Here is a 27,106-nt window from a genome sequence, read left to right on the forward strand (position 1 = left end):
TGTTTTGTGATTCACCTGAGGAAGAAGCTGCGCTCCGTAAGCTCGTGTTTGAAACAAACCTGTTGGACTTTAACCTGATGTTGTAAGACTTCTTACTGTATCTCTGGCAGCAGTGCACCCCTCCCCGATGAACTTAATGCATTCTATGCTCGGTTTGAGCAGGTAACCAACAATCCGCTGTCGAGTGCCCCAGCAGCCCTTGATTCACCCATACCCACCATCACAGTTTCCGAAGTCAGATCGGCCTTCCTGAAAGTGAACCCACGGAAGGCGACGGGCCCGGATGGGATCCCTGGTCGTGCATTCAGAGCCTGCGCGGACCAGCTGGCAGAGGTATTCACAGACATCTTTAACCTATCCCTACTCCACTCCGAGGTCCCCACCTGCTTCAAGAAGACCACCATCATACCGGTACCAAAGAAGAACGAGGCAACATGCCTCAATGACTACCCTCCGGCGGCCCTGACGTCAGTTGTAATGAAGTGCTTCGAGAGGCTGATCATGAAGCGCATCACCTCCATACTCCTGGAACGCCTTGACACACTTCAATTCGCATACCGTCGCTACCGGTCCACATCAGACGCCATTTCCCTGGCCCTACACTCATCCCTAGAGCATCTCGAAAACAAGGACTCCTACATCAGACTCGTATTTATTGACTACAGCTCCGCCTTCAACACCATAATCCCAGCCAAGCTCATATCAAAGCTCCAAAACCTAGTACTTGGCTCTCCACTCTGCAACTGGATCCTTGACTTTCTGACCAACAGACCACAATCAGTAAGAATGAACACCAACACCTCCTCCACAATAGTCCTCAATACCGGTGCCCCGCAAGGCTGCGTACTTAGTCCCCTACTCTACTCCCTGTACACATATGACTGCGTGGCAAAACTTGGTTCCAACTCCATCTACAAGTTGGCTGACGATACGACCAGAGTGGGCCGGATCATGAATAACGACGAGTCCGAATACAGGAGGAAGATAGAGAACCTAGTGGAGTGGTGTAACAACAACAATCTCTCCCTCAATGCCAGCAAAACTAAAGAGCTGGTCATCGACTTCAGGAAGCAAAGTACTGTACACACCCCTGTCAGGATCAACGTGGACGAGGTGGTGATGGTTAGCAATTTCAAATTCCTAGGGGTGCACATCACCAAAAATCTATCCTGGTCCACTCACGTCGACGCTATCACCAAGAAAGCACATCAGCGCCTACACTTCCTCAGGAAACTAAGGAAATTCGGCATGTCCACATTAACCCTTACCAATTTTTACAGATGCACTATAGAAAGCATCCTATCGGGCTGCATCACAGCCTGGTATGGCAACTGCTCGGCCCAGGACCGCAAGGAACTTCAGAGAGTCGTGAATAGCGCCCAGTCCATCACACGAACCTGCCTCCCATCCATGGACTCCATCTACACCTCCCGCTGCCTGGGGAAAGCGGGCAGCATAATCAAGGATCCCTCCCACCCGCCTTACTCACTTTTCCAACTTCTTCCATCGGGCAGGAGATACAGAAGTCTGAGAACACGCACGAACAGACTCAAAAACAGCTTCTTCCCCACTGTCACCAGACTCCGAAATGACTCTCTTATTGACTGACCTCATTAACACTACACCCTGTATGCTTCAACCGATGCCAATGCTTATGTAGTTACATTGTATATCTTGTGTTGCCCTATTATGTAGTCCCATGTATTTTCTTGTATTTTCTTGAATTTTGTTTAATTCCCTTTTCTTCCATGTACTAAATGATCTGTTGAGCTGCTTGCAGAAAAATACTTTTCACTGTACCTCGGTAATAAACAAATCCAATCCAATAACCCGTTTTGCTCCATTTTCACATAATAACAAATGGCGATGGTCTTTCTGACCGCCCTCTCGCATCCACCTTGAGAGATGAATATCACCCCCCCCCCCCCTCCCCCCTCCCTCCCCGCCACACACCTCTCGGTATCGGTTTGTTTCTGGGACCCACTGTCTTTCTGCTATAATGTGATTGACGGCACAGAGACATATAGGGATCTCTATATTTGTGTGCTGGCATTTCTTTATATATGTGTCATATTGCGATCACTTCTACATTTGCTGCTACGCAGATTCTCTCCAATCAGACGGAATATGAACCGTGCAGGCTGCCCGATGCTGACTGTGTATCAGGGTCGTCAGTATCGATTGTACTGCTGTGTGTCGTCAGTATCCTCTTCAACCCTCATTTCAGCGTCCAGATGTTCCACTGGGTCTTGATGGCTCCAGTCTGATAGAAACGAACAGAAAACAATAATAATCTCAAAATTTAAATCAGCCTCATATTGACCAACGTAACAGTCACCTGCACCATACTCATTATTATTTAATTAACAATAATATCTGGTTACTCAGTAAGGGGAGAATGGGAGTTTTGCAGTGAAGGAAATACTGAGTACCGAGATCATAACGAGGAGGGTGACGAGGCGGTTCCCTGCGATATTTCCTGAATCAATCGCTCTTCAGGGCAGGCAATTATCTGTCAGAGCAGCAATCCAGATTGAGGTCCCACTGTATTGCTGATCCAACCAATGACAGGAATCGAGCAGTGGCAGCAATGTCTAGAATATCCCAATGGTGTTGGAGCGAGGCCATCAAACGGAAGCTGTGACCGGGGCACCGCAGACTCAAAGCTGAAAAATTGTACGGCGGTTATCAGCTGCAGTCACAAGTGATGGGGCGGAAATAGCCACAGTTGAGCACCCAGCAGCCCGTGACCATCCTGCACCTGCTCAACTCACTGAGAACAATAAAGTGTCGGAGGGGTGGGGGCAGATTGAACTGACGCTACCTGCGTCTATTTGAAATAACTTTTTCTATTGCCCTTTTCACCCTGCATTTAAATCCCGCGGGGTTTTCCGTTCTCAAGTTCTGACAATACATTTTTAATTGTTCTATTGATTCTTCTTCTTTCATCAATTGTTGCGCCAGACTCCAAATGATAACAACTCACAGTGCAATCAACGTCATTACCTTGTCTAAGGTGCGGTGGCCAAGGGGAAAGGTGTTCGTCTCGTAAACCAAAAATCGCGGATTCGAATCCCGCCCGTTTCTCGGTGCTGATCCATTCAAAGTTCTCTGTAAGGTTTCATTATCTCGCGAACACTTGCAGCATGAAATATCATTCACCTATTTTCTTCATAGGACATTTAACCTTCAGCTAATGAAAATAATTCCTGACAATCTGGTCTCTGAAAAAAGCGATTTTCAGAACCAAAATAAAGAAAACTAGTCTGTTGAGCCCTGCTATTATTCTGAGTTCTAACCTCCGCATGTCCTCCAAATTCTTGGCATTCTTTCAACTTCGTCGCATCCATGGTGTGAACCGAGAACTCCAGGGATGATTTGCACAGATTAAGCATCATTTTTTGATTCGAAACACCTATAGTGACAAAGATAGTGTATAAACAGCTGAAATTTAGATTTCTGTCTAGGTGTCTCTCCCTGATATGCATTGCAGTCAACACTGAATCCACTCAACAGACGAATTCTAACACGGAGTAAACCGAATCCGGCAGCAGAGGGCGCCAAATTCAAGCACGGGCGTCAGAAACTCACCTGATGGTGTCGGCCAAGCCGATAGGATGGGAGGCAAGTGATGTCACAATAGACCCTCTCCCTGCACTGCACTAAGTTCCCTCTCTCCTACACAATCCCTGACTCAGTCCAGTCCAGTTCACTGGGAGAGATTCAGTCAGGCATGTTAGTGATAATACTGGCGGCGCTTTGGCACAGTAAGCAGTTATAGTGTTAATTAAAACAGATTAGCAAATTAATACACATAGGCTATGTGTAATTAACGATCGGGAATGTCTATGAAGTGCCTGCATCAGAGGTCCCAAAAAATGCCGCAGATACAAGCAAAGGCAAGCAATCATGTCTATTTACCGGACATGTCTCTGTCCTTGTGTAGATCTGATGTGGAGATGCCGGCGTTGGACTGGGGTGAGCACAGTAAGAAGTCTTACAACACCAGGTTAAAGTCCAACAGGTTTGTTTCAAACACGAGCTTTCGGAGCACGGCTCCTTCTTCAGGTGAAGAAGGAGCCGTGCTCCGAAAGCTCGTGTTTGAAACAAACCTGTTGGACTTTAACCTGGTGTTGTAAGACTTCTTACTTGTGTAGATCGACAGAGGAATAGTTTGGGAAATCTTGAGAGCTTTGGCTGAAAATATCAGCCATGATTGAATGGCGAAGCACACTCGATGGGCCAAGTGGCCTATTTTGCTCCTATGTCTAATGGCCTTATCATCTTGTTATTGTCTATTATACCGCACATTTTATTGTATCTTTAAAACCGAATATCTACCTACCAGCAGAGGGAGGCACCCGAATGAGGAGTTAAGATGGACGGAAATCATGGCCTGCTCTCGCAGATGAGTCCAAGGACAAAGACTTCTCGTTACCCGTTCCTATAACGAAATGCAGAATGGATCAATGTCTGCTGCGGTACTAAATGTACCAGTTACTTAACGGCGGCACTGTGGCTCAGTGGTTTGCATTGCTGCCTCACAGCTCCAGGAACCCGGGTTCGATTCCCGGCTTGAGTCACTGTCTGTGTGGAGTCTGCACATTCTCCCAGTGTCTGCGTGGGTTTCCTCAGGGTGTTCCGGTTTCCTCCCACATGTCGCAAAAAGACGTGCTGTTAGGTAATTTGGACATTCTGACTCCCCTCTGTGTACCCGAACAGGCGTCGGAATGTGGTGACTAGGGGATTTTCAACGTAACTTCATTGCAGTCTTAATGTAAGCCAAATTGTGACACTAATAAAGGTTATTATATGTACAATAACCGCTGACCAACATGAGAATTACTACCAGTCTGGGACATGGGAAGCACATGGTGCCAGGTTTAGACTTTAATAGAAATCAAGTTGTCGATCGAAAATACCTGAAGTTTCTGTTGACACGACATGTTTTATGTTGGATTCCCACGCAGATCAGGGACAGACTTCGTCCAATTGAGACGAAGGGGCGCTAAGGGGCAATTTAGCAAGGACAATCCAGATTTCCTACACATCTTTGAACTGTGGGAGGAAATCGCTTCTCGGACTTTTTGCTAAGATGAGCGTGAGGTCAGGTGGAATGCGTGGATCTGGTTTGTCTCTCTCCTGGGTGCCATGAATTGGATTCAATTTGAATTGGTTTTTGGAGCAGGCATGGAGCTGCATTAGGGATTTGCCCCTGTCCACACTCTGAGCTCTAGCTTTGTAACTCTGATAAGGTCTTTAAAACAAATTGAGCAGCCGGAGGAAACCCTCGCAGACATAGGGAGAAAGTGCAAACTGCACACTCACGGCCGGAAGTGAACCCGGGTCCCTGGCGCTGTGAGGCAGCAGTGCTAACCACTGTACCACTCCTGTTCCACCGCACCGTCCCTACTTGCAGGACAATAGAGGCATGGATTCTAAAAGCAGGGAGATCATGTTCGAGTTGTACAGAACTGCCGTGAGGCCACAGCTGGAGTACTGTGTGCAATTCTGGGCGCCACATTATAGGAAGGATGTGATTGCACTGGAGGGGGTGCAGAGGAGATTCACCAGGATGTTGCCTGGGATGGAACATTTATGTTATGAAGAGAGGTTGCATAGTCTTGTGTGTACAGGATTACGAGGGTCATGTCAGGGTGGATAGGGAGCAGCAGTTCCCCTTAGTTGAAGGGTCAGTTGCGAGGGGACACAAGTTCAAGGTGAGGTTATGGGGATTTGAGGAAAATCTTATATATTCAGAGGATGGTGACTATCTGGAGTAAACTACGTGGGAGGGTGGTAGAGGCAGTGTGCTTCACATCCATTAAATAGTACCTGGATGAGCACATGGCACGTCCCCACATTCAAGGCTATGGAACACGTGCTGACAAATGAGGTCTTGTGTTTAGTCCTGTATTTTTCACGTGTTGGTGCAGACTCGATTGACCGGATGGCCTCATCTGAACTGGTGGTTCTGTGTATCTGCTATTCTGAGTGCTGTAACATTCCTGGCGCTATAATAATTCCGCGAGTGACAAACTTCCAGGATTTCCGCGTACATATTTATGTCCAGATATTGGCTGCCCAATTTTACTGGCCTTGTCTTTCACTGGCGTGTCGCTGGCAATCAGAGGAATGCATTTCTCTGCTGCAATAAAGCAAGATGTGATAATGTTAGGATAGCAAGTACCGTGAGCCGGCTGCGGTATTGGGATCGCCACACCATTGAAGGATACGGCCTGCTGGTGTGGGGGCTCAGCTCAACGATTGTGTCTCCCTCAGTAACAAACACTGACTATGGAGAATGCAGGGTCTTTTCATTGCCATATGAGCATCCGACTTGGGAGCAGGGAGTTGGTCAATCGGCCACTCGAGTCTACTCCACAATTCAGTGACATCATGACTAAGGTGACCATGGCCTCAGCTCCACATTCCGTGTAACCCAAGGACGCTGGTAGAGGTATAATCAGTAAGTTCGCAGATCCCGAGAAAATTGTTGATGTGGTAAATAGTGAAGAGGAAAACCCTAGAATAGTGGCAAATGGCCTCTGAAAATTTGCGAGGTGATGCAATTTGGGAGGGCTAGAAAGGCAAGGGAATATATAATGAAAGATAGGCCGCTCGGAATTACAGTAACCAGAGGGACCAGGGATGCGTATCCATAGAGCCCTGAAAGCAGCAGGACAGGTAAATACGGTGGTTAAGAAAGGCTTATGAAATATTTGCGTTTATTTTCCGTTGAACATAAGAGCCGGGAGGTTATGATGAAGCTGCAGAAACGCTGGTTAGGAAAGGGCTGGATCACTGTGTGCAGTTGTGGTCGCCGGACTACAGGAAGGGTTTGATTGCAGTAGAGCGGGTGCAGTGGAGATTCACCAGGATGTTGCCGGGGATGGAGTGTTTCGGCTATGAAGACAGGCTGATTGGCTTAGGATGGTTTTCCTCAGAGCACAGGAGGCTGACGGGGGACCTGATTCAGGTTTATTAAATCTAGCTAATCCACCTATTCTGCATATTTTTGGATTGTGAGAGGAAACCGCGGCACACGGAGGAAACCATCACAGACCCGGGGACAACGTGCAAACGCCACGAGCTCGTCCAAGGCCAGAGTAGAATCCGGGTCCCTGGCGCTGTGAGGTTGCAGTGCTAGCCATTGTACCGCCCCAAATAACCGAACTCTTTGAGCAGGTTTTTGATCATTTGACCTAAATGCTCCTCTGAAACTCCTTTGGACATGTAATGATGTGAAAAGCTCAACATTAATTTAAATTGTTGCATTTGCTATTGTCCCGTGAGACCTGATAGTTTACTGAGTGAGTGAGTCTGTACACCAAGATATAAACAAGAAGCAGGATTTAAGGAATGACAGATCGATTCGTCAATCTTACATCTGTTATGAATGCAAGTTGCAATCGTAAACTGGTTTAACTGTGCAAGTGGACCTCACCTCTTGCTATTTTTGAGATGTTTTGTTACAATATTTGTCACTCACTGTGTAACCTGAACTGCCCATGAGGACGCGCGCCCTGCTGAGCGGCAGCTGGAACTGCCAGTGTGGGGTTTTTGTACGGGATCCCCCATATCTCTGTAGCAGTGTGGGCTGCATGGCACAGAAATACACGGCGCTGTCGGAGATCATTGTGTTACTGATCGTTAGCTCGGTAGGCTTGTCTTTTTTATCAAACGTAGAAGAAAACCGATTATTGAGGTCGGTGTTCCTTTGCACCGTCTGCCCAATAAGAATAAACATGTACATTGGAGCTTTCCCGAGCTGCTGACTGTACCAGTACACATAAGGGTTAGCAGCACCTGTTTTCAAGGTGCAGGTTAATGTGACTTCACTTTCCTCTGTAACCGTTATTTCAGGTTCCTTTTGTTCCACGGTGTCCTGGTGGCTCCATTCTAACAGAAGTAACAACAATAATGACAATCAGAGTTAGCATCGCATTCAGCAATACGATCATCAGCAAAATAATCTCTGTCATTTTACCAACAATAAAATCAGGGTTACGGCATTCAGGAAGAGAATGGAGTGTTACTGGGAAGGAAATACTGACTGAGAAGTGAGATAATGACGAGCAGCGAAGCGAGATGGTTCCTCATGATCCTTCCTGAGTTTGTGATTCTGCAATGAGAGACATCCTCTGTCAGAGACAGAAATACAGATCCCCGTCACACTGCACTGCTGAACCGGCCAATGAGAGGAATGAACCAGCAGCAGCAACCTCTCCACAATTGGGTCAGAGTGAGAGCAGCAACCGGAAGCAGTGGGCGGGGTACCGCAGTCTGAATATTGAGTGACGTGTGCGGTGACTCTCAGCTGTGCTCGGAACTGATGGAGCGGAAATAGCGACGGTTGAATCTTCACTGCACCGTGACCATCCTGCACCTGCTCACTGTTCAAGTCACTGAGAAGAAATATATTGGAAAGGACATGACGGACTAGAATCTAGAATCTTCGAGTCAGGGATGAGGCTACACGATCTATATTGTCCGAGACACTTTGAAATGGTTATCTTATTCTTCTTTCAAAAATAGCATTTTCTACATAGCCAGGTAATTGCCTTTACATTTCCTTCTTAAAGTTATTGTTGAATTTTCTTCCTTTTTTTAGACACCTCTTCTGTAGTTCAGCAAATCGCAGTATACATAATGAATGGAACTTTCCTGGGCTTTATTTCTCCCCGATCTTTGTACTATCCAAGGATCTGCTTGAAACAGCTCCGTTTCATCTTCATTGACAGATCCACTCACATTTCAGCAACTCAGTACAGTCTCTCCTTTACTTTCTTTGACCTAAGGAGAGGTGGCCTTGTGGCGTCATCGGCAGCTTCCGTGCCTCTGGCTCCTTAGTCGTAGAGCTTTACGGAAAAGAAGAGGCCCTTTGACACATCGTGTTTGCCCCGGCCATCAAGTACCGATCTAGTCTAAACCAATTTCTGACACTTGACCCGGAGCCTTGCATGCAATGGCGTTTCAAATCATCATCTAAACGCTTCTTTATTGTTGTGAGAGTTTCCGCCTGGACTAGCCTTATGGGCAATGAGTTCCAGGTTCTCACCGCGCTCAAATTCCCTCTAAACCTTCTGCTTCATACCTTAAATCTATGCCCCTTCGTTGTTGACTCTTCTGCTGATGGAAAGGTTTTTTTTAACCCCTCGATTTGGTCCTCCTCAGTATTCTCTGCTTTAAGGACAATATCCCAGCTATCTAGCCTCTCCTCAGAGCTGAAACATTCCTGCCCAGAAAACCTCCTGATTAATCTCTTCTGCAGCCTCTCTGCTATAATCACATCCTTTCCGTAAGGTGGCGACCGGATGTGCACAAAATACTCCAGCTGAGGACTAACCAGCATTTTATACGGCTCCATAATAACCTCCCTGCTCTTATATTCCATGTCTCAGCTAATAAAGGCAAGTATCCTGTATGTCTTCTTCACCACCATATCTACTTGCCCTGTTGCCTGCGGGGATCTGTGGGCATGAACACCAAGGTCCTGTACTTCTTGGCATCCTGCCATTCATTGTGTGTTTTCTTGCAAAGTTCGTCCTCCCAAAATGCATCAGTGTTAAATTCCGTTTGCCACTGTTCTGCCCATCTGGCCCTTCCGTCAATATCATCCTGCAATCTATACCATTCCTCCTCGCTATTTAGCACACCGACGATTTTCATGCTGTGTGCGAACGACGGTTGGGTATAGCTCAGGAGATTGGAAAGCCAGAAGGGTCTGGATTCCTGTTCCAGCTCTGGAGTGGTTGCGGCCTGCCTCCCAGTGACGTTGCAATGGATTGGACCTGCCTTCCGACAGATAGCACCAGAGAAAGAAGTAACGAGAAGAATCCAGATTTGGATAGTCAGTTCTCATTCCTGACATCGATGTTTTCACATACAAATCAATGACCTTAAATCCATTCAGAAACCCCCATTGTGAACCGGATTGGACAGAATCCTCCAGCAGATGGAGCAAAGTCCAAGCATGATAGTTAGAAAGTCACATGAGACCAAAGCCAGACGTATATTCAGTGATGTCACAGTGGGCCTGGCTCCCGTGCTGTGTCTGGGGGGGACATTGAGCTGAACAGAGCCCGAGTTCCCTTGCTTCTCTCAATCTCTAACTCATTCCATTCCCAATCACTGAGAGATTCAGTCAGACATGTTTCTAATAATACTGGCGGGGCTCTTGCATATTAAGTACTGGATTATGCACCATGGGACCCGTGCTCTCTCGTTGTGACTTCTAAAGAAATAAAATGAATTTAAATGGATTCTGACCCTTCTTTTCTGATATGAAAGAGTAAACGCAAATCACGAACAGGCCTCACTCATTGCAGCATATCCATGGAAGTGTTACTAAAATGCCTGCTCTCGGATAACTGCACAGGCTACACACTTTCAGAATGACCCGTCAGGTTTTTTGTACGGCGCTGAATGGTTTTCAGTTCACTGTGCCTCACTGCACAGAGATAGGTGGCGGTGTCTGTCACTCGAACGTCACTAACATTCAGAGAGCTGTGTTTCTCTGCTGAAATGAACCGAGCTGTGATCCTGCCCTGATCGCTGGTGCCGATCGCCAGGTGCTGCATGGTTCCATCCGGGTATTGTCTGTACCATTGGAGAATCATTCCTGCTACTGTGGTGGAACAGGCCAAGGATGCAATGTCTCCCTCGGGAACCACCATTGACTCTGGAGACTGCGATAACTCGTCACTGCCAGCGGCATCTGAGATGTAAAATAACATGAATAATTTAATATCACACAGACGGCGAGAATATGATATAGCACAATCAACTACAACATGACATAACAATATATACAATAAAGGAAACTGTACGTCCCTATAACATGACATGTCTGATGTGTGACATTCCTGCCAGATATAGTGATTACACTCACACGGAGAGAAGAGTAAGAAATTCAGGGAGATAATCACTAAAGTGAAGCTCAGCTTCATGTTGGATCCTATCGATCTCTGTTCAGTAGCTCTCGGTAGTGTTCAGGACCAGAGACAATACCGCGGAGGCAGCGCTGTTGTCCATCAAACTGAGTCTAATACCAACTGCACCGTGCCCGCCCGAGCCGGTTCTCATGGGCTTGTGATCACAAAGTGAAGCTGTGAGGAAGATTCAGCATTGGATGGGGAGTGGGTCGAAAAATGCGCATGCGCAGAGCACCGCCTATGTGGAGTCAGACTGAGGACACGTGTGGTGTTTTCCTGCAGATTTAGTGACGTAAGTCTGTAAACCGAGTGACGTTAGTGGGACTGGTTGAAGAGTCAAAAATATCTTTCCCGGACCTGATCTGAACAGCCAGCCCTGAGTTTTAGAGAATTAACAGCTGATCAGAAATAGCAAGGCTGGGTTACCCTGGAGACTCGTTTGCTGACGGATCTGTCGGTCGGATCGGATTCTGCAGTTTATTCTTACTGCCGCTGCTGGTAACAGGTGGGTTAGTTTCATTCGAGGTTAATGTGGTCCCCTCCCCCGCCCCGGTGTGGGTTTGTGTGGCTGACATCGCCGCTGCTCGATGGCTCCACATCATGTCTGCATCTGCCCGAGATTCTGTCGAAACTCCAACAGACAGGAGCTCTAAGACACAGTGCAAAATACGGGACTGTTGTCCACCATGAACGCAGTCTGTGAGTCCTGCTCCTGAGTAACTATTCAGAGCCACTTTCTCCACCCAGAGATACAGAGAGAGGTTTGGCTGCCTGAGCGGTGCTGTTGCTGTTTTGTTTTTTGCCTCGCTGCTTGTCTGCTGACATGAGTAACACAGCACAAGTGAAAGACTGAAACTTTCTCCTGAACACCACACGGACTGCAGCGGTTCAAGAAGGCAGCATCAAAGGTTAAACTAAAAGCAACTACTTCTTCTGTCTTAACATCAGACGGCAGTAGCCGAGAAACAGAATTCCCATCACTCAGATCAGAAATACATGCTGAAACAGGAAATAATCATCTGTTTAAAATTCCGATTGAAACCATGATTTCAAATGCAATGAAATGTGTTTGTTCCACAATTACTTTCCGAAATGCCCCGCCCGCACCAGCCCCACACAACCCAGATACTGGGTGGCCGCATTGTCGCCGTCTGATTTGTAAAGGTTGAAATTCGAAGCAACACCTTCTATTCCGCACCATCAAGAATCGGTTGTCTTTCTCAGCATTTTCTCACTTCACTTTCTTGCGTCTCCAATGACGGTTTAAGACCTGTAGGTGGGGAACTGCCCGTCAGTGAATGGGAACAATCCGAGCTGGGATACAGTCAGTACCTTATAAGAAGAATCGCTGCATATTTCCAGACGGAGTTTGGAATGGGTTTGCTGGTCTGGTAATTGTAGGACGGAAAAACATGTTTGTGAATTGTGTCAGAAAACATTAAACAGACATTCGAAAGGAGAATTAATATTGGAGGGGCTCTGACCTTGGCGTTTGTTATAAAGTCTGCAACCACTGCCTCATGAAATGTGCTAATTTTCTACAAATGTCTGTGAACCAATAAAATACAACAGTCATCCAGAATCTGTGTATCGACTTTGATTAAAGGGTCCTAGAAGGGGAGAACTGAGATGGAAAAGGTTCACACAATAATTCAGACAGAAATGGAAAGATCATAAACAGACTAAGTGTGAGTTACCGAACCATAAATTAACTTGTGAAATTCATTTCAGTACAAATGCAAGTTATAAACTAACGAATATAAGTATTCAGTTCCTGCTCACTTGTTCGTATTGAGTGTTGTGTTTGATTTTGATGTTGTATTAATGAGCCTGTGACCCTCACAGGCTGAGTAGTTGTGTTCGTCTATCATTGCGAGAGCACCCTCTGCTGCGAAGTAACTGGAACTCCCAGTGCGAGTTCATGTACGGGACCCGCTATAACTCTGCAGCAGTGTGGGCTCCATGGTGCAGAAATATACGGCACTGTCGGAGAGATCAGCTCCGGCGATATTTAAAGGAACCGTTTGGTTTTCTTTGTGTAAAACAGCCGAGAACCTGGCTGGGAAATCTGGAGACTTATCTGAACTGCCCGTGCTATATATTTTCATTACATTCCTCGGAGGATCCCCGCGATACTGAATGTACCAGAGCAGAGTATCAAAAACAGCTGTCGAGTATCTACAGTCCAGGTTAATGCTCTGTCCTTCCAGAACCGTTATCTCAGATCGATCTTGGACACTGAATCTTCACCATTTGTTCCTGGAACAAAACACAAAATGTATTCAATATCTGGGAGTGAAGATAACACACAGAACACATGGTGAACATTTAAACATCGACTCACCGGGAACAATGGCCATTATTATCAGTAACCAACATGGGGAACACATGGTGTCTGGATTAGAGTTCGGCAGAAATAAATCCGATTTGAAATATGTTCTGGTATTAAAGCAGAAATTCAGATCAGGAGAATCTTCACTGACTGGGAGACTGAGGGGCGTTTCCCAGCGACATGATTGGCTGGTCTGTCGACCCTGATGACAGTTGGGCGCCAATCAGTGTTAGTCCTGGACGAATAATATCTTCTGATTCTCTCCTTCTCCCTGTCTTTCTCTGTCCCTCCATCTCTGTCTTTGTCTCAAGGTCTGCCCCGCCCTATCGCTCGGTCTCTATATATCTGTTTCCCCTTCCTCTGTTTCTGACCCTCACTCACACACTTCCTCTGCCTCTTTCTTCCCTTTTCCTTGAAGTTCAGACTGTAGAAAACCCAATTCGTCCAACTTCCTCATTTCAAGGAGTTCATCAAAGTGTTCAGTTAATAGGAGCAGCTGAAACAGGTAAAATATAATATCCACAGCTCAGGATTAGGATAAACATGGGATCAGTTACATTTAGATCCCAAAATAATACAGGATATTTGTGTGAATTATGGTCATATTAACATATTTTCGATGTATTGGTATTTTAGAGTCAGGATCTCATCGTGATCTCCGTGATTTCATATCGTTTAAAACCAGCTTCCTTAAACAATGTGACTGAGATATCACACTAAACAACGGTATTCGGCAGGATTTAAAGCAAAGTTGGAATTAGCTCCATGTATAACTTTATAATCATTGAAATAAATTGCAATAATAAAAATATGAACCAAAAATAATGTTACGTCATTATACATCAACATCCTTCAGTAATTTGAGAATTCGATAATTTTCCAGGAAAGCGCCATATACCTCAGATCGCCACCAGATGGAGCTCGCTCACCATGTTTTTCTGTTCACTGCACTCGGCATAGGAGAGACAACATGGTGTTTGTGCGACGAGTCACGTCATCCAAGGCGTCAAATGGATCTCGGAAATGATTGTTTCCTCATTGCTTCCGCACTTTTTAAAGATTTACCTGAATATTTACCATTCGATCTCCTTCTGACTGTTTGAGGGTCTGTAATGCACTCCCAGTAGCATGAGAGCGCCTTTATTGGCCCTACACTCAATCGGTGTGTCGTCAATTGGTCATCTTCCAACATATCATCCCTTGTCATTTCTGTAATTGATTATCTAACCCATTTAGCCACCCCACCCTTTTTATACCCTGTCTATCTCTGTCTGAAAACGCTGACAGGAGGAATATTGAACTGCCATTCGGTCCCTCTCTATCTGTTTCTGCAGTAACTATTAATTCATACTCTTATCGGTGCCCTAAACTGGCCTATTTTGTTTACTGTGCTCACCATATTGAATTATATCCCCATTGCCACTGTCAAATCCTCCTTTTTATTTTCTATCAATGGATTCCTTTGTTGTCCAGACGCACCCAATGATTTTCCGCCTTTCAGGCCCATTCTTGATTATTCCACATCTGAATTTACCAATCAGTTCCCACCCTCCTGCCAAAGCAGTTTACCCCTTCCCAGCAGCACTCGACAAACGCCCGACAGGAAACCATTTTACCGCCACCTCTGAGTCAGTTCTGCCAGTCGGGCAGCACATTCTCGGGGATGTTGACGGTGGACTCTGCAAAATGAGCGTATGTTTCAGTGAAAATTGTTATTTTGGAACTCGAGGCTGTCAGTGGGGAGGTGGTGACCTCGTGGCATTATCACTGGGTAAATAAATCAGAAATCCTTGTTTGAATCTCACCATGGCGGGTGTTGGAATTTAAATCATTCAGGTTTGTTATTGTAAAAAATACAGTTCTACAGGAGACTGAAGATCCACAGCAATGTGATTGACTCTTTTTCACAAATACTTTCATTAGGATTTTTAACATTTAGTAACAAAATGTATGCACAACATGAGACAGAGCCATTGGTAAGAATACAAAAGAAGAAACAAAGCAACAGCAACGTCATAAACATCTGTAAAACAGGTCGTCACTTTCACTGTGAACCAGGTTCTGTGCTCACATTCCCTTTTGTACATTTATATTTACAATCAAAGTCAGAACTTTTAACTTTATATTTACGCTCATTTTTGAACGGCGAAGTGGGGAGCGGGTGGGGGGGGGGGGTGGTGGTGTAGAAGTCCTGTTCCCCCATTGAGTTTTCGAGGGAGGCTCGGATGGTCCATCTCCTCGGTTTTCCATGTGTGTGTGTTGGGAGGTACTCAAAAGGACAGACACAAACGATACTGTAACTGGCTTAGAGGAAATGCCAGAGACTTAACTGAACCAACTTTGAGATAGAAAAAACGGTCTTCCTGATGGATAAACAGGAAAAGCCAGTGTGGGAATCCAGGCTCAAAGTTGATTTACAATTACCCCTCCTTTCTTCTACATGAACGGTATTTAGGCTGCAGCATGTTACACACCAAAACACAAAGAGGTCAAATATAAGAAACACATAATTGTCAATTCTGAAACTCTACTCAAGCATTGAATAACGAAACAAATATTGTGTAAAGTCGGTTGCTTTGTTCTGTAGGATTTCAGAATGCTGCATTAATAATAGAAGAGAGCATTTCGCCGTTAGAGATTTGCTGAACAAATTCTTCAGTTCAATATAAGTTCTTCTTCTGGCTTGTAAGTTTAAACATCTGTTTTAAAGAAACAGACATGTTCTTTTAAGAAGTGACATGGCCTCTCAGCAAAGCTGAACCATGCAAAGCTGTTTCTGTGGTGTAGTGGTTACCACATTCGCTTTACACGCAAATGGTCCCCGGTTCGGAACCGGGCAGAAACATCTGGTGCTTCCAGTTTAGTCTGTTGCTGAATATTACCTCAATCTCGTAACTGATCTTCATCATCGAGGAATAGCACGAGTTTGGAACTTCTGTGGGCCAGTGGCGCAATGGATAACGCATCTGACTACGAATTAGGAGATTCCAGGTTCGACTCCTGGCTGGCTCGCAGTTCCTAGTTTTGGCGTCCCCTTCAGTTCAGTGGGTTGGACAGCTGGTTCCCGATGCAGAGCAAAGTGAGCAGGGCATCATCAATTCTCGTTTCAGCTCTGGTTATTTATGAAAGCCCTGCCCTCTCAATTTAACTTCAAGCAAAACATAACTGATCTCCAGTTCAGCAAAGTTCAATATCTGATCCTTTGATAAGTTGAGACATCAGTTTTAAAGAAACGGGTTCTTGCAATAAGTTACATGGCATTTCAGCGGAACCATTAGCAGCTGCAGCAACACATTGCGGTTCAACATTGCACAGGGCCGCTGATTGCAACACTCCCAGCAGTTTATGTCGTGTAGTGGTTATCACATTCGTCTAACACGCGAAAGGTGAGTAGGAATGTCAGGATAGATAGGATGAATGTGTGGCTCGAGAGATGATGCAAGAGGGAGGGATTCAAATTCCTGGGGCATTGGGACCGGTTCTGGGGGAGGTGGGACCAGTACAAACCGGACGGTCTGCACCTGGGCAGGACTGGAACCGATGTCCTAGGGGGGGTGTTTTCTAGAGCTGTTGGGGAGGGTTTAAACTAATGTGGCAGGGGGATGGGAACCAATGCAGGAAGTTGGAAGGTAGTAAAACAGGGACAGAAGCAAAAGGAAGTAAGGGGAAAAGTGCAAGGCAGAGAAGACATAGTCAAAAATCTAAAAGGGCGACAGTGACTGAGGGGAGCTCAGTGAATAGGCCCAGTAATAACAAAAGGAATAAAACTGGAGATGTAATTAGAACAGAGAACAGCATTGCACAGAACAGGCCCTTCGGCCCTAGATGTTGTGCCGAGCAATGATCACCCTACTCAAACCCACGTATCCACCCCATACCTGCAACCCAACAACACCCCCCTTAACCTTACTTTTTAGTACACTACGGGCAATTTAGCATGGCCAATCCACCTAACCCGCACATCTTTGGACTGTGGGAGGAAACCGGAGCGCCCGGAGGAAACCCACACACACACGGGGAGGACGTGCAGACTCCGCACAGACAGTGACCCAGCCGGGAATCGAACCTGGGACCCTGGAGCTGTGAAGCATTTATGCTAACCACCATGCTACCGTGCTGCCCCAAACATGCAGCTTGACCAACGGAAAACCTCATCGTCCGGGATTTGAACCCGGGACCTCTCGCAAATTCCAACAGCGACAATCATACCCCTAGACCAACGAGCCCCAAAGATGTTAAGATTCAAAACTTAGGTAAAAAAACCAACATAAGTGTACTTTACCTGAATGCTCGTAGTATTCGGAATAAAGTAAATGAGTTGATGGCACAAATCATCGTAAATGACTATGATTTAGTGGCCATTACTGAAACATGGTTAAAGGATGCTCACGACTGGGAGTTAAATATCCGAGGGTATCAAACTATTCGAAGGACAGAGTGGATGGTAAGGGAGGTGGTGTTGCTCTGTTATTTAAGGAAGACATCCGGGCAATAGTATGGGATGACATCGGTGCTATGGAGGATATCCATTTGGGTGGAAATCAGGAATAGTAAGGCGAAAAAGTCACTGATAGGAGTAGTCTATTGGCCACCAAATAGTAACGTTATGGTGGGGCAGGCAATAAACAAAGAAATAACTGATGCATGTAGAAATGGTACAGCAGTTATCATGGGGGATTTTAATCTACATGTCGATTGGTTTAACCAGGTCGGTCAAGGCAACCATGAGGAGGAGTTTATAGAATGTATCCGCGATAGTTTCCTAGAACAGTATGTAATGGAACCTACGAGGGAACAAGTGGTCCTAGATCTTGTCCTGTGTAATGAGACAGGATTGGTTCATGATCTCATAGTTAGACATAGACATAGAACATAGAACAGTACAGCACAGAACAGGCCCTTCGGCCCTCGATGTTGTGCCGAGCAATGATCACCCTACTTAAACCCACGTAACCCGTATACCCGTAACCCAACAATCCCCCCATTAACCTTACACTACGGGCAATTTAGCATGGCCAATCCACCTAACCCGCACATCTTTTGGATTGTGGGAGGAAACCGGAGCACCCGGAGGAAACCCACGCACACACGGGGAGGACGTGCAGACTCCACACAGACAGCAACCCAGCCGGGAATCGAACCTGGGACCCTGGAGCTGTGAAGCATTGATGCTAACCACCATGCTACCGTGAGGCCCCAAGTTAGGGATCCTCTCGGAAGGAGCGATCACAATATGGTGGAATTTAAAATACAGATGGAGGGTGAGAAAGTAAAATCAAATACTAGTGTTTTGTGTTTAAACAAAGGAGAGTACAAGGGGATGAGAGAAGAACTAGCTAAGGTAGACTGGGAGCTAAGACTTTATGGTGGAACAGTTGAGGAACAGTGGAGAACCTTCCAAGCGATTTTTCACAGTGCTCAGCAAAGGTTTATACCAACAAAAAGGAAGGACGGTAGAAAGAGGGAAAATCGACCGTGGATATCTAAGGAAATAAGGGAGAGTATCAAATTGAAGGAAAAAGCATATAAAGTGGCAAAGATTGCTGGCAGATTAGAGGACTGGGAAATCTTTAGGGGGCAACAGAAAGCTACTAAAAAAGCTATAAAGAAGAGTAAGGTAGAGTATGAGAGTAAACTTGCTCAGAATATAAAAACAGACAGTAAAAGTTTTTACAAATATATAAAACAAAAAAGAGTGGCTAAGGTAAATATTGGTCCTTTAGAGGGTGAGAAGGGAGTTTTACTAATGGGAAATGAAGAAATGGCTGAGGAACTGAACAGGTCTTCACAGTGGAAGACACAAATAACATGCCAGCGACTGATAGAAATGAGGCTATGACAAGGCTATGACCTTGAGAGGATTGTTATCACTAAGGAGGTAGTGATGGGCAAGCTAATGGGGCTAAAGGTAGACAAGTCTCCTGGCCCTGATGGAATGCATCCCAGAGTGCTAAAAGAGATGGCTAGGGAAATTGCAGATGCACTAGTGATAATGAACCGAAATGTAATAGACTCTGGGGTGGCTCTTGAGTAGCTCGCCGTGATCGTATAGTGGTTAGTACTCTGCGTTGTGGCCGCAGCAACCTCGGTTCGAATCCGAGTCACGGCATTGCGGGAATGGCAATGACACGGCATTGGGAGCGCCGTTATTTTAGCTGGGGCTGGTTTAGCTCACTCGGCTAAATCGCTGGCTTTTAAAGCAGACCAAGCAGGCCAGCAGCACGGTTCGATTCCCGTACCAATAGGGGAATGGGGAGGGGAGACAATGGGAGAGGAAGACTTATCAATGGAAGCAATGAAAATAAGTTGATGGAAATAAACATGTGGTGAAGCGAGAAGAGTGATTTCACGGTGCGAAGTTGTTGAGCCTACTGTAAAATCCGCAAGGCTGCACCGTGCCGATTCGGAGGATGGGATGCTGTTCCTCGGCGTTGTGCTGAGCTACATGGGAACATAGCAGCAGGCCAAGATCGGACATGTGAGCAGGACAGTGAGTTCAAATAGCAAGCAACAGGAGAGTCTGCCACCTGTAACTGGCTTAGAGGAAATGCCAGAGACTTAACTGAACCAGCTTTGGAAAAGAAAAAACGGTGTTCCTGATGGAGAAACAGGAAAAGCCACTGAGGGAATCCAGGCTCAAAGTTGATTTGCAATTACCCCTCCTTTCTTCTACATGAACGGTATTAAAGCTGCAGCATGTTACACACCAAAACTGTGTGATGCTTCGATAAGTTGAGACATCAGTTTTAAAGAAACGGCTTCCTGCAATAAGTTAAATGGCCTCTCAGCTTAAAAAAATAGAAGCTGCAGCAACACATTGAGGTTGAACATTGCACACGTCAACTGTTTGCGATGCTCCCAGCAGTTTCTGTAGTGTAGTGGTTATCATATTCGCCTAACACGCGAAAAGTTCGCGGTTCGAAATCGGGCAGAAACATCCCGTGCTTCTCATTGTGTGTGACGAATTTTTGCACGAAATACGTTTGTTTCTCAATCTCGCACGTTCGAAGAAGTTCCCAGTTGGTCTCGCATAAGGTATTAAAATTCCTGCAACAAAGTCGGAAATACTGAATTTTCAAGACGCGGGGGGAATAAAAGCCTATTTTGCCACAATTCGGATATTAGCAGTTTGTTCCACCACCACAGAATCTATTGGGTTTACAGATGCAGATGAACATATTTAATCACCATTTCAAACATGTATAAATGTACGATTAAAGCAACTTGCGTCAATCGGAAACAAAATCAGAAAATTTATTTGCGCCGCAAAGAAATCATGTTGCTTGACCAAGGGAACACTCCATCGAAGGGCTCCCCCGATCTCTCGCAAATTCCGACAGCAAGACACCCAAAGCGAGAATCATACCCCTAGACCAACCAGCCACGCAGATGCAGGCAAAGCATACTGTCATTGCCATCGAACGTCCATCTAACATCAGCGGAGAACGCCGAAAGTACTGCAACAACTCAGGGACTCAGGCGGCATTTGTCAAGTGGAAACAAGATTGAAACCCAAATCTGCGATGTAACGACACGCAAAATGGGTGCAGCATTTACAGTGTGAAACTACTGAACACACACTGAGTGTAAAAGCTGTATTGAGCCCAGTGGAAAGATGCGCTGCTGTTCCTCGAGTGTCTGTTGAGCTGTTTTGGAACATTTCACGACGCCGAGGTCCGGGAGGTCAGCGTTAAGATCCAGCTCCCCAGTCAGTTCAATTCTCCACTTTGGCTCTGTGGGTTAGATGGGTCACGTCCCTGTGGTTAACACAGATCTGGAGCATCAATTTTATCCAAACGCACTCCAGCTCAGACACTGTCTCTCTCTCTCTCTCTCGAGCATCATCTGTGGGGAGAGAAACGACGTTAGCATCCCGAGTCCTGAGAAATCTTTTTCAGAGTGGGCCAATGTAAATCAACCCCGCCGTCAGCGTCGCAAACAATTCGTAATCTCTGACCTGAAGTAAAGAGCTTGTCCTGGATTTAAACCCACGACCACTCCCATAGGCATTGATTGAAAATCTCTAAACGAGAACCAGACCTCGAGACCAAAGAGCACAAATTTAAGACCGACATTCAGCAAAATATAACTTATGTTAATTTCGATATAATTTCTACATCTCACGGCGTTATATGTTGAGACATCTGTTAATTTAAGAAACAGCTGTCGCTTGCAACAAGGGACCTGGCCTCTCAGACAGACCATCAGAATCTGCAGCAACACAGTGAGGTTGTACATTCCGCACGTCGATTGATTGCCAGCGGTTTCTGTAGTGTAGTGGTTATCACATTCGCCTCACACGCGAAAGGTTCCCGGTTGGAAACATCGAACATTTAGGATTTCGTGTGAGAAAAGTTTGCACAATTATTGGGCACAAAATAATTCTGTTTCCTGAATGTTGCCGGAATCTCGTGTGTTCCAGGACTATGAAATTTCGTCTCACATGAGCCACTACACTGAATTGAACATTAAGGCCCAAGCACTGAATTTTCGGCAGGCAATGAGAGGTGAAGAAGAGGATGCTTCAAACGGAAACAAAAACAGAAAATACTGGATAATAGGTGGGAAATGACGAAAATGTCTCGGGCAGAAAGAAAACGGGAATGTAAATGAGGCTAATCAAGGCTATGAAAGGTGCTGATGGCGCATCAAGCGGTCAAAATGTGTTAATGGCAGAACAAAGGTAAGGAGTGCGTCAGAGAACAATTACAAACAGGGATCAGATTGCTGAAGTAGGATGGGGAGGGGGGGAATGCTGAGGGTAAAACATATCAATGGAAGGAATGATAAATTGGGTCAAGGCGTTCCGGGAGTATGGAGGTGATGCGCTTCATGATCAGCCTCTCAAAGCACTTCATTACAATTGACGTCAGGGCCGCCTGCTTCAAAAACTAATTCAAATTGAATCCAATTCATGGCCCCCAGAAGAGAGACATATCAGATCCACGTATTCCACCTGACCTCACGCTCATCTTAGCAAAAAGGCGAGAAGCGATTTCCTCCCACAGTTCAAAGATGTGTAGGAAATCTGGATTGGCCTTGCTGAATTGGCCCTTAGCGCCCCTTCGTCTCAATTGGGCGAAGTCTGTTCCTGATCTGTGTGGGAATCCAACATAAAACATGTCGGGTCAACAGAAACTTCAGGGATTTTCCATCGAAAAATTGATTTCTATTAAAGTCTAAACCTGGCACCATGTGCTTCCCATGTCCCAACTGATAGTAATTCTCATGTTGCTCGGCGGTTATTGTACATAATAATAATAATCTGACTTCGGAAACTGTGATGGTGGGTATGGGTGAATTAAGGGCTGCTGGGGCACTCGACAGTGGATTGTTGGTTACCTGCTCAAACCGAGCATAGAATGCATTAAGTTCATCGGGAAGGGATGCGCTGCTGCCAGAGATACAGTAAGACGTCTTACAACACCGTGTTAAAGTCCAACAGGTTTGTTTCAAACACGAGCTTTCGGAGCGCAGCTCCTTCCTCAGGTGAATCACAAAACATAATCATTTAACCTGGTGTTGTAAGACTTAGAACATTGAACAGTACAGAACAGGCCCTTCAGCCCTCAATGTTGTGCCGAGCCATGATCACCCTACTCAAACCCACATATCCACCCTATACCCGTAACCCAACAACCCCCCCTTAACCTTACTTTTATTAGGACACTACGGGCAATTTAGCATGGCCAATCCACCTAACCCGCACATCTTTGGACTGTGGGAGGAAACCGGAGCACCCGGAGGAAACCCACGCACACACGGGGAGGACGTGCAGACTCCACACAGACAGTGACCCAGCCGGGAATCGAACCTGGGACCCTGGAGCTGTGAAGCATTTATGCTAACCACCATGCTCCCCTGCTGCCCCTACTACCCTGCTGCCCCTTCTTACTGTGCTCACCCTAGTCCAACGCCGGCATCTCCACATCATGGCCAGAGATACTGCTCGACCCGGCCCGGTTATGTAGATCTTTGGGCTTTTTTTCTGAGGGATTCTTCTCCAGAGACCGCTGAGATAGGCCCATTGAAGATTTTAAGACCGATGTGGTTGGATTCTCAAGTGAAAAGGTAATCAAAGGTTATCCGGGGTAGGTGAAATGTGAATCTGAGGTCATGTTCGCATCTGTCACAAACTTATTGAATGTTGAAGAAGGCTCAAGGGGATGAATATCCAACTCCTGCTCAACATTCGTCTGTTAGCAGGTCCGTGAGGAGGTGTCACAATCTCCTGAGTTATCGAGGGAGACACAGCATCGTTGAGCTATTCCCCAGCTCGGCGCCATGAAGGATATTACAGCGATAGAGGCAACTCCATGCCGCAGCCAGTGCACGAGAGGTGTTATCAGAACAGGAAAATCGCTTATTGTCACGAGTCGGCTTCAAATGAAGTTACTGTGAAAATCCCCTAGTCGTCACATTCCGGCGCCTGGTCGGGGAGGCTGTTACGGGAATCGAACCGTGCTGCTGGCCTGCTTGGTCTGCTTTCAAAGCCAGCGATTTAGCCCTGCCCTAAACACCCCTAAAAACATATCATCCAGGAGTGGAACAACAATTCGTCTCTGGGTGGGATCGAACCACCAACCTTTCGGTTAACAGCCGAACGCGCTAACCGATTGCGCCACGGAGACGACAAAAGGATCAGAACTCTGTGCATTTCAACAGTGACGGCCAATCCTCTGATTGCCAGGGACCGAATGAGAATGCTGGTAATATTGGTCCCCTGAGGCAGTGCGGAAAATATCTGGAAGGAGCGGACACATGGTCCCGCTGGCATAAAAAACGGTTTTTATGAAAGGTGATGGTGAAAGACGAATTTTGTTGTCCTGTCGACAAATGCCACCTGACTCCCTGAGATGGTGCAGTAATTTTGGCGTTCTCCGCAGATGTTAGATTGATTTCCGGTGGCAATGACAGTATGCATTAGCTTTTTTCGCGGGGCTCGTTGGTCGAGGGGTAGGATTCTCGCTTTGGGTGTCTTGCTGTCGGAATTTGCAAGAACATATTTAATCACCATCTCAAACATGTCTAAATGTATGACAATGCAACTTACTGCGGATGCTTCAAACGGAAATATAAACAGAAAACAGAAATGCGAGAATCATACCCCTAGACCAACGAGCCCCACGAAATGAGCCGCAGCATACTGTCATTGCCATCGCAAATCAATCTAACATCTGCGGAGAACGCCAAAATACTGCAAAAGCTCAGGTAGTGAGGCGGCATTTGTCGACAAGACAACAAAGTTCGTCTTTCACCATCACATTTCATTAAAACCGGGACAGGTTAGAAATCAGAAGGGGGTTCAGTGCAGTTAGATTGCGAATATACAGACCGGACCATGTACCACATGCTATGGTATCAGCAAAAGCCGGCACAGCCGCCGAGATTGGTCATCATTAACAGAGTGACGATGAAGAAAGAGGAGATCTCAGGACGATATCTGGCGGCTGCCAACAAGTCTAAAAAGAATGGCTACCTCAATATAAACGCGCTCAGTGTGGAGGACGGGGCGGTCTATTACTGTGCAATGAGCACAGTGTCACAAAGCAGCTACAACCACGTACGGAAGCCTCAGAGAGTATTTTCAATTCCAGTAAATTTGCGTTCCTGCCCTTGTACCGGAGGATGGTTTGATCTGGATTCAGAAAAATACTCAGGTCTATTTCTCCACAATTGCATTGCCGTCTCTGTCCTTGTATAGGTCAATAGAGGAGCCGTTTCGGATTCGTGAGATTAATCAGCATGTCGCGATGCACAGTAAATTTAAGCTTGGAATATCCACTTCCGAGCAGCAGTAATGGAAGTTCTCAGATGTGGGGATAATAAAATCTTCCAGGACCGTTAACTTAGGTCGACCTTATGCCAATGAGTCTGAGCCCCCAGTAGTCTTCAGCGGAACATCGACTTTCTGATCGAAAATACATCAAATCTATGTTGGCACTTCCTGCTTTCTGTTATGGAGGTTCCCAGATAAGGGACGTGTTTCAACGAAAGTGTGGTGCTGTCCAAGTGAGTTCTGTAAAATCCACGGGGGATGTGATGATTCCACGTCTCACAAATGTCCATGTCCGCGGGACCATGTGTCCGCTCCTTCCAGATATTTTCCGCACTGCCTCAGGGGACCAATATTACCAGCATTCTCATTCGGTCCCTGGCAATCAGAGGATTGGCCGTCACTGTTAAAATGCACAGAGTTCTGCTCCGTTTGTCGTCTCCATGGCGCAATCGGTTAGCGCGTTCGGCTGTTAACCGAAAGGTTGGTGGTTCGATCCCACCCAGAGACGAGTTGTTGTTCCACTCCTGGATGATATGTTTTTAGGGGTGTTTAGGGCAGGGCTAAATCGCTGGCTTTGAAAGCAGACCAAGCAGGCCAGCAGCACGGTTCGATTCCCGTAACAGCCTCCCCGAACAGGCGCCGGAATGTGACGACTAGGGGATTTTCACAGTAACTTCATTTGAAGCCGACTCGTGACAATAAGCGATTTTCCTGTTCTGATAACACGTACCGTGCACCGGCTGCAGTCTTCTCCAACATTCAATAAGTTTGTGACAGATGCGAACATGACCTCAGATTCACATTTCACCTACCCCGGATAACCGTTGATTCCCTTTTCAGTTGACAATCCAACCACATCGGTCTTAAAATCTTCTTTGGGCCTATCTCAGCGGTCTGTGGAGAAGAATCCCTCAGAAAAAAAGCCCAAAGATCTACTTAACCGAGCCGGGTCGAGCAGTATCTCTGGCCATGATGTGGAGATGCCGGCGTTGGAATGGGGTGAGCACAGTTAGAAGTCTTACAACACCAGGTTGAACGATTCTGTTTTGTGATTCACCTGAGGAAGGAGCTGTGCTCCGAAAGCTCGTGTTTGAAACAAACCTATTGGACTTTAACCTGGTGTTGTAAGACTTCTTACTGTATCTCTGGCAGCAGCGCATCCCTTCCCGATGAACTTAATGCATTCTATGCTCGGTTTGAGCAGGTAACCAACAATCCGCTGTCGAGTGCCCCAGCAGCCCTTAATTCACCCATACCCACCATCACAGTTTCTGAAGTCAGATCGGCCTTCCTGAAAGTGAACCCACGGAAGGCGACGGGCCCGGGCGGGATCCCTGGTCGTTCACTCAGAGCCTGCGCATACCAGCTGGCAGAGGTATTCACAGACACCTTTAACCTATCCCTACTCCACTCCGAGGTCCCCTCCTGCTTCAAGAAGACCACCATCATACCGGTACCAAAGAAGAACGAGGCAACATGCCTCAATGACTACCCTCCGGCGGCCCTGACGTCAGTTGTAATGAAGTGCTTCGAGAGGCTGATCATGAAGCGCATCACCTCCATACTCCCGGAACGCCTTGACCCACTTCAATTCGCATACCGTCGCAACCGGTCTACATCAGACACCATTTCCCTGGCCCTACACTCATCCCTAGAGCATCTCGAAAACAAGGACTCCTACATCAGACTCCTATTTATTGACTACAGCCCCGCTTTCAACACCATAATCCCAGCCAAGCTCATATCAAAGCTCCAAAACCAAGGACTTGGCTCTCCACTCTGCAACTGGATCCTTGACTTTTTAACCAACAGACCACAATCAGTAAGAATGAACACCAACACCTCCTCCACAATAGTCCTCAATACCGGTGCCCCGCAAGGCTGTGTATATAGCCCCCTACTCTACTCCCTGTACACACACGACTGCGTGGCAAAACTTGGTTCCATCTCCATCTACAAGTTGGCTGACGATACGACCAGAGTGGGCCGGATCATGAATAACGACGAGTCCGAATACAGGAGGGAGATAGAGAACCTAGTGGAGTGGTGTAACGACAA

General features: G+C 46.3%; 4 non-coding genes across 4 annotated transcripts; 3 read left to right on the forward strand and 1 right to left on the reverse strand.

Moving 5' to 3' along the window:
• Positions 1-16,208: 16,208 nt before the first annotated feature.
• trnar-acg lies at positions 16,209-16,281 on the forward strand. Its single transcript has one exon. It is a non-coding gene; the product is annotated as a tRNA-Arg (tRNA).
• A 3,025-nt stretch (positions 16,282-19,306) lies between these two features.
• Positions 19,307-19,378, forward strand: trnah-gug. The gene has a single exon. It is a non-coding gene; the product is annotated as a tRNA-His (tRNA).
• Positions 19,379-23,826: 4,448 nt separating this feature from the next.
• On the reverse strand, positions 23,827-23,900 carry trnan-guu. The gene has a single exon. It is a non-coding gene; the product is annotated as a tRNA-Asn (tRNA).
• A 1,582-nt stretch (positions 23,901-25,482) lies between these two features.
• On the forward strand, positions 25,483-25,556 carry trnan-guu. Its single transcript has one exon. It is a non-coding gene; the product is annotated as a tRNA-Asn (tRNA).
• Positions 25,557-27,106: the final 1,550 nt, after the last annotated feature.

This window comes from Scyliorhinus canicula, unplaced genomic scaffold (assembly GCF_902713615.1).
Source record: "Scyliorhinus canicula unplaced genomic scaffold, sScyCan1.1, whole genome shotgun sequence".
Lineage (NCBI taxonomy): Eukaryota > Metazoa > Chordata > Chondrichthyes > Carcharhiniformes > Scyliorhinidae > Scyliorhinus > Scyliorhinus canicula.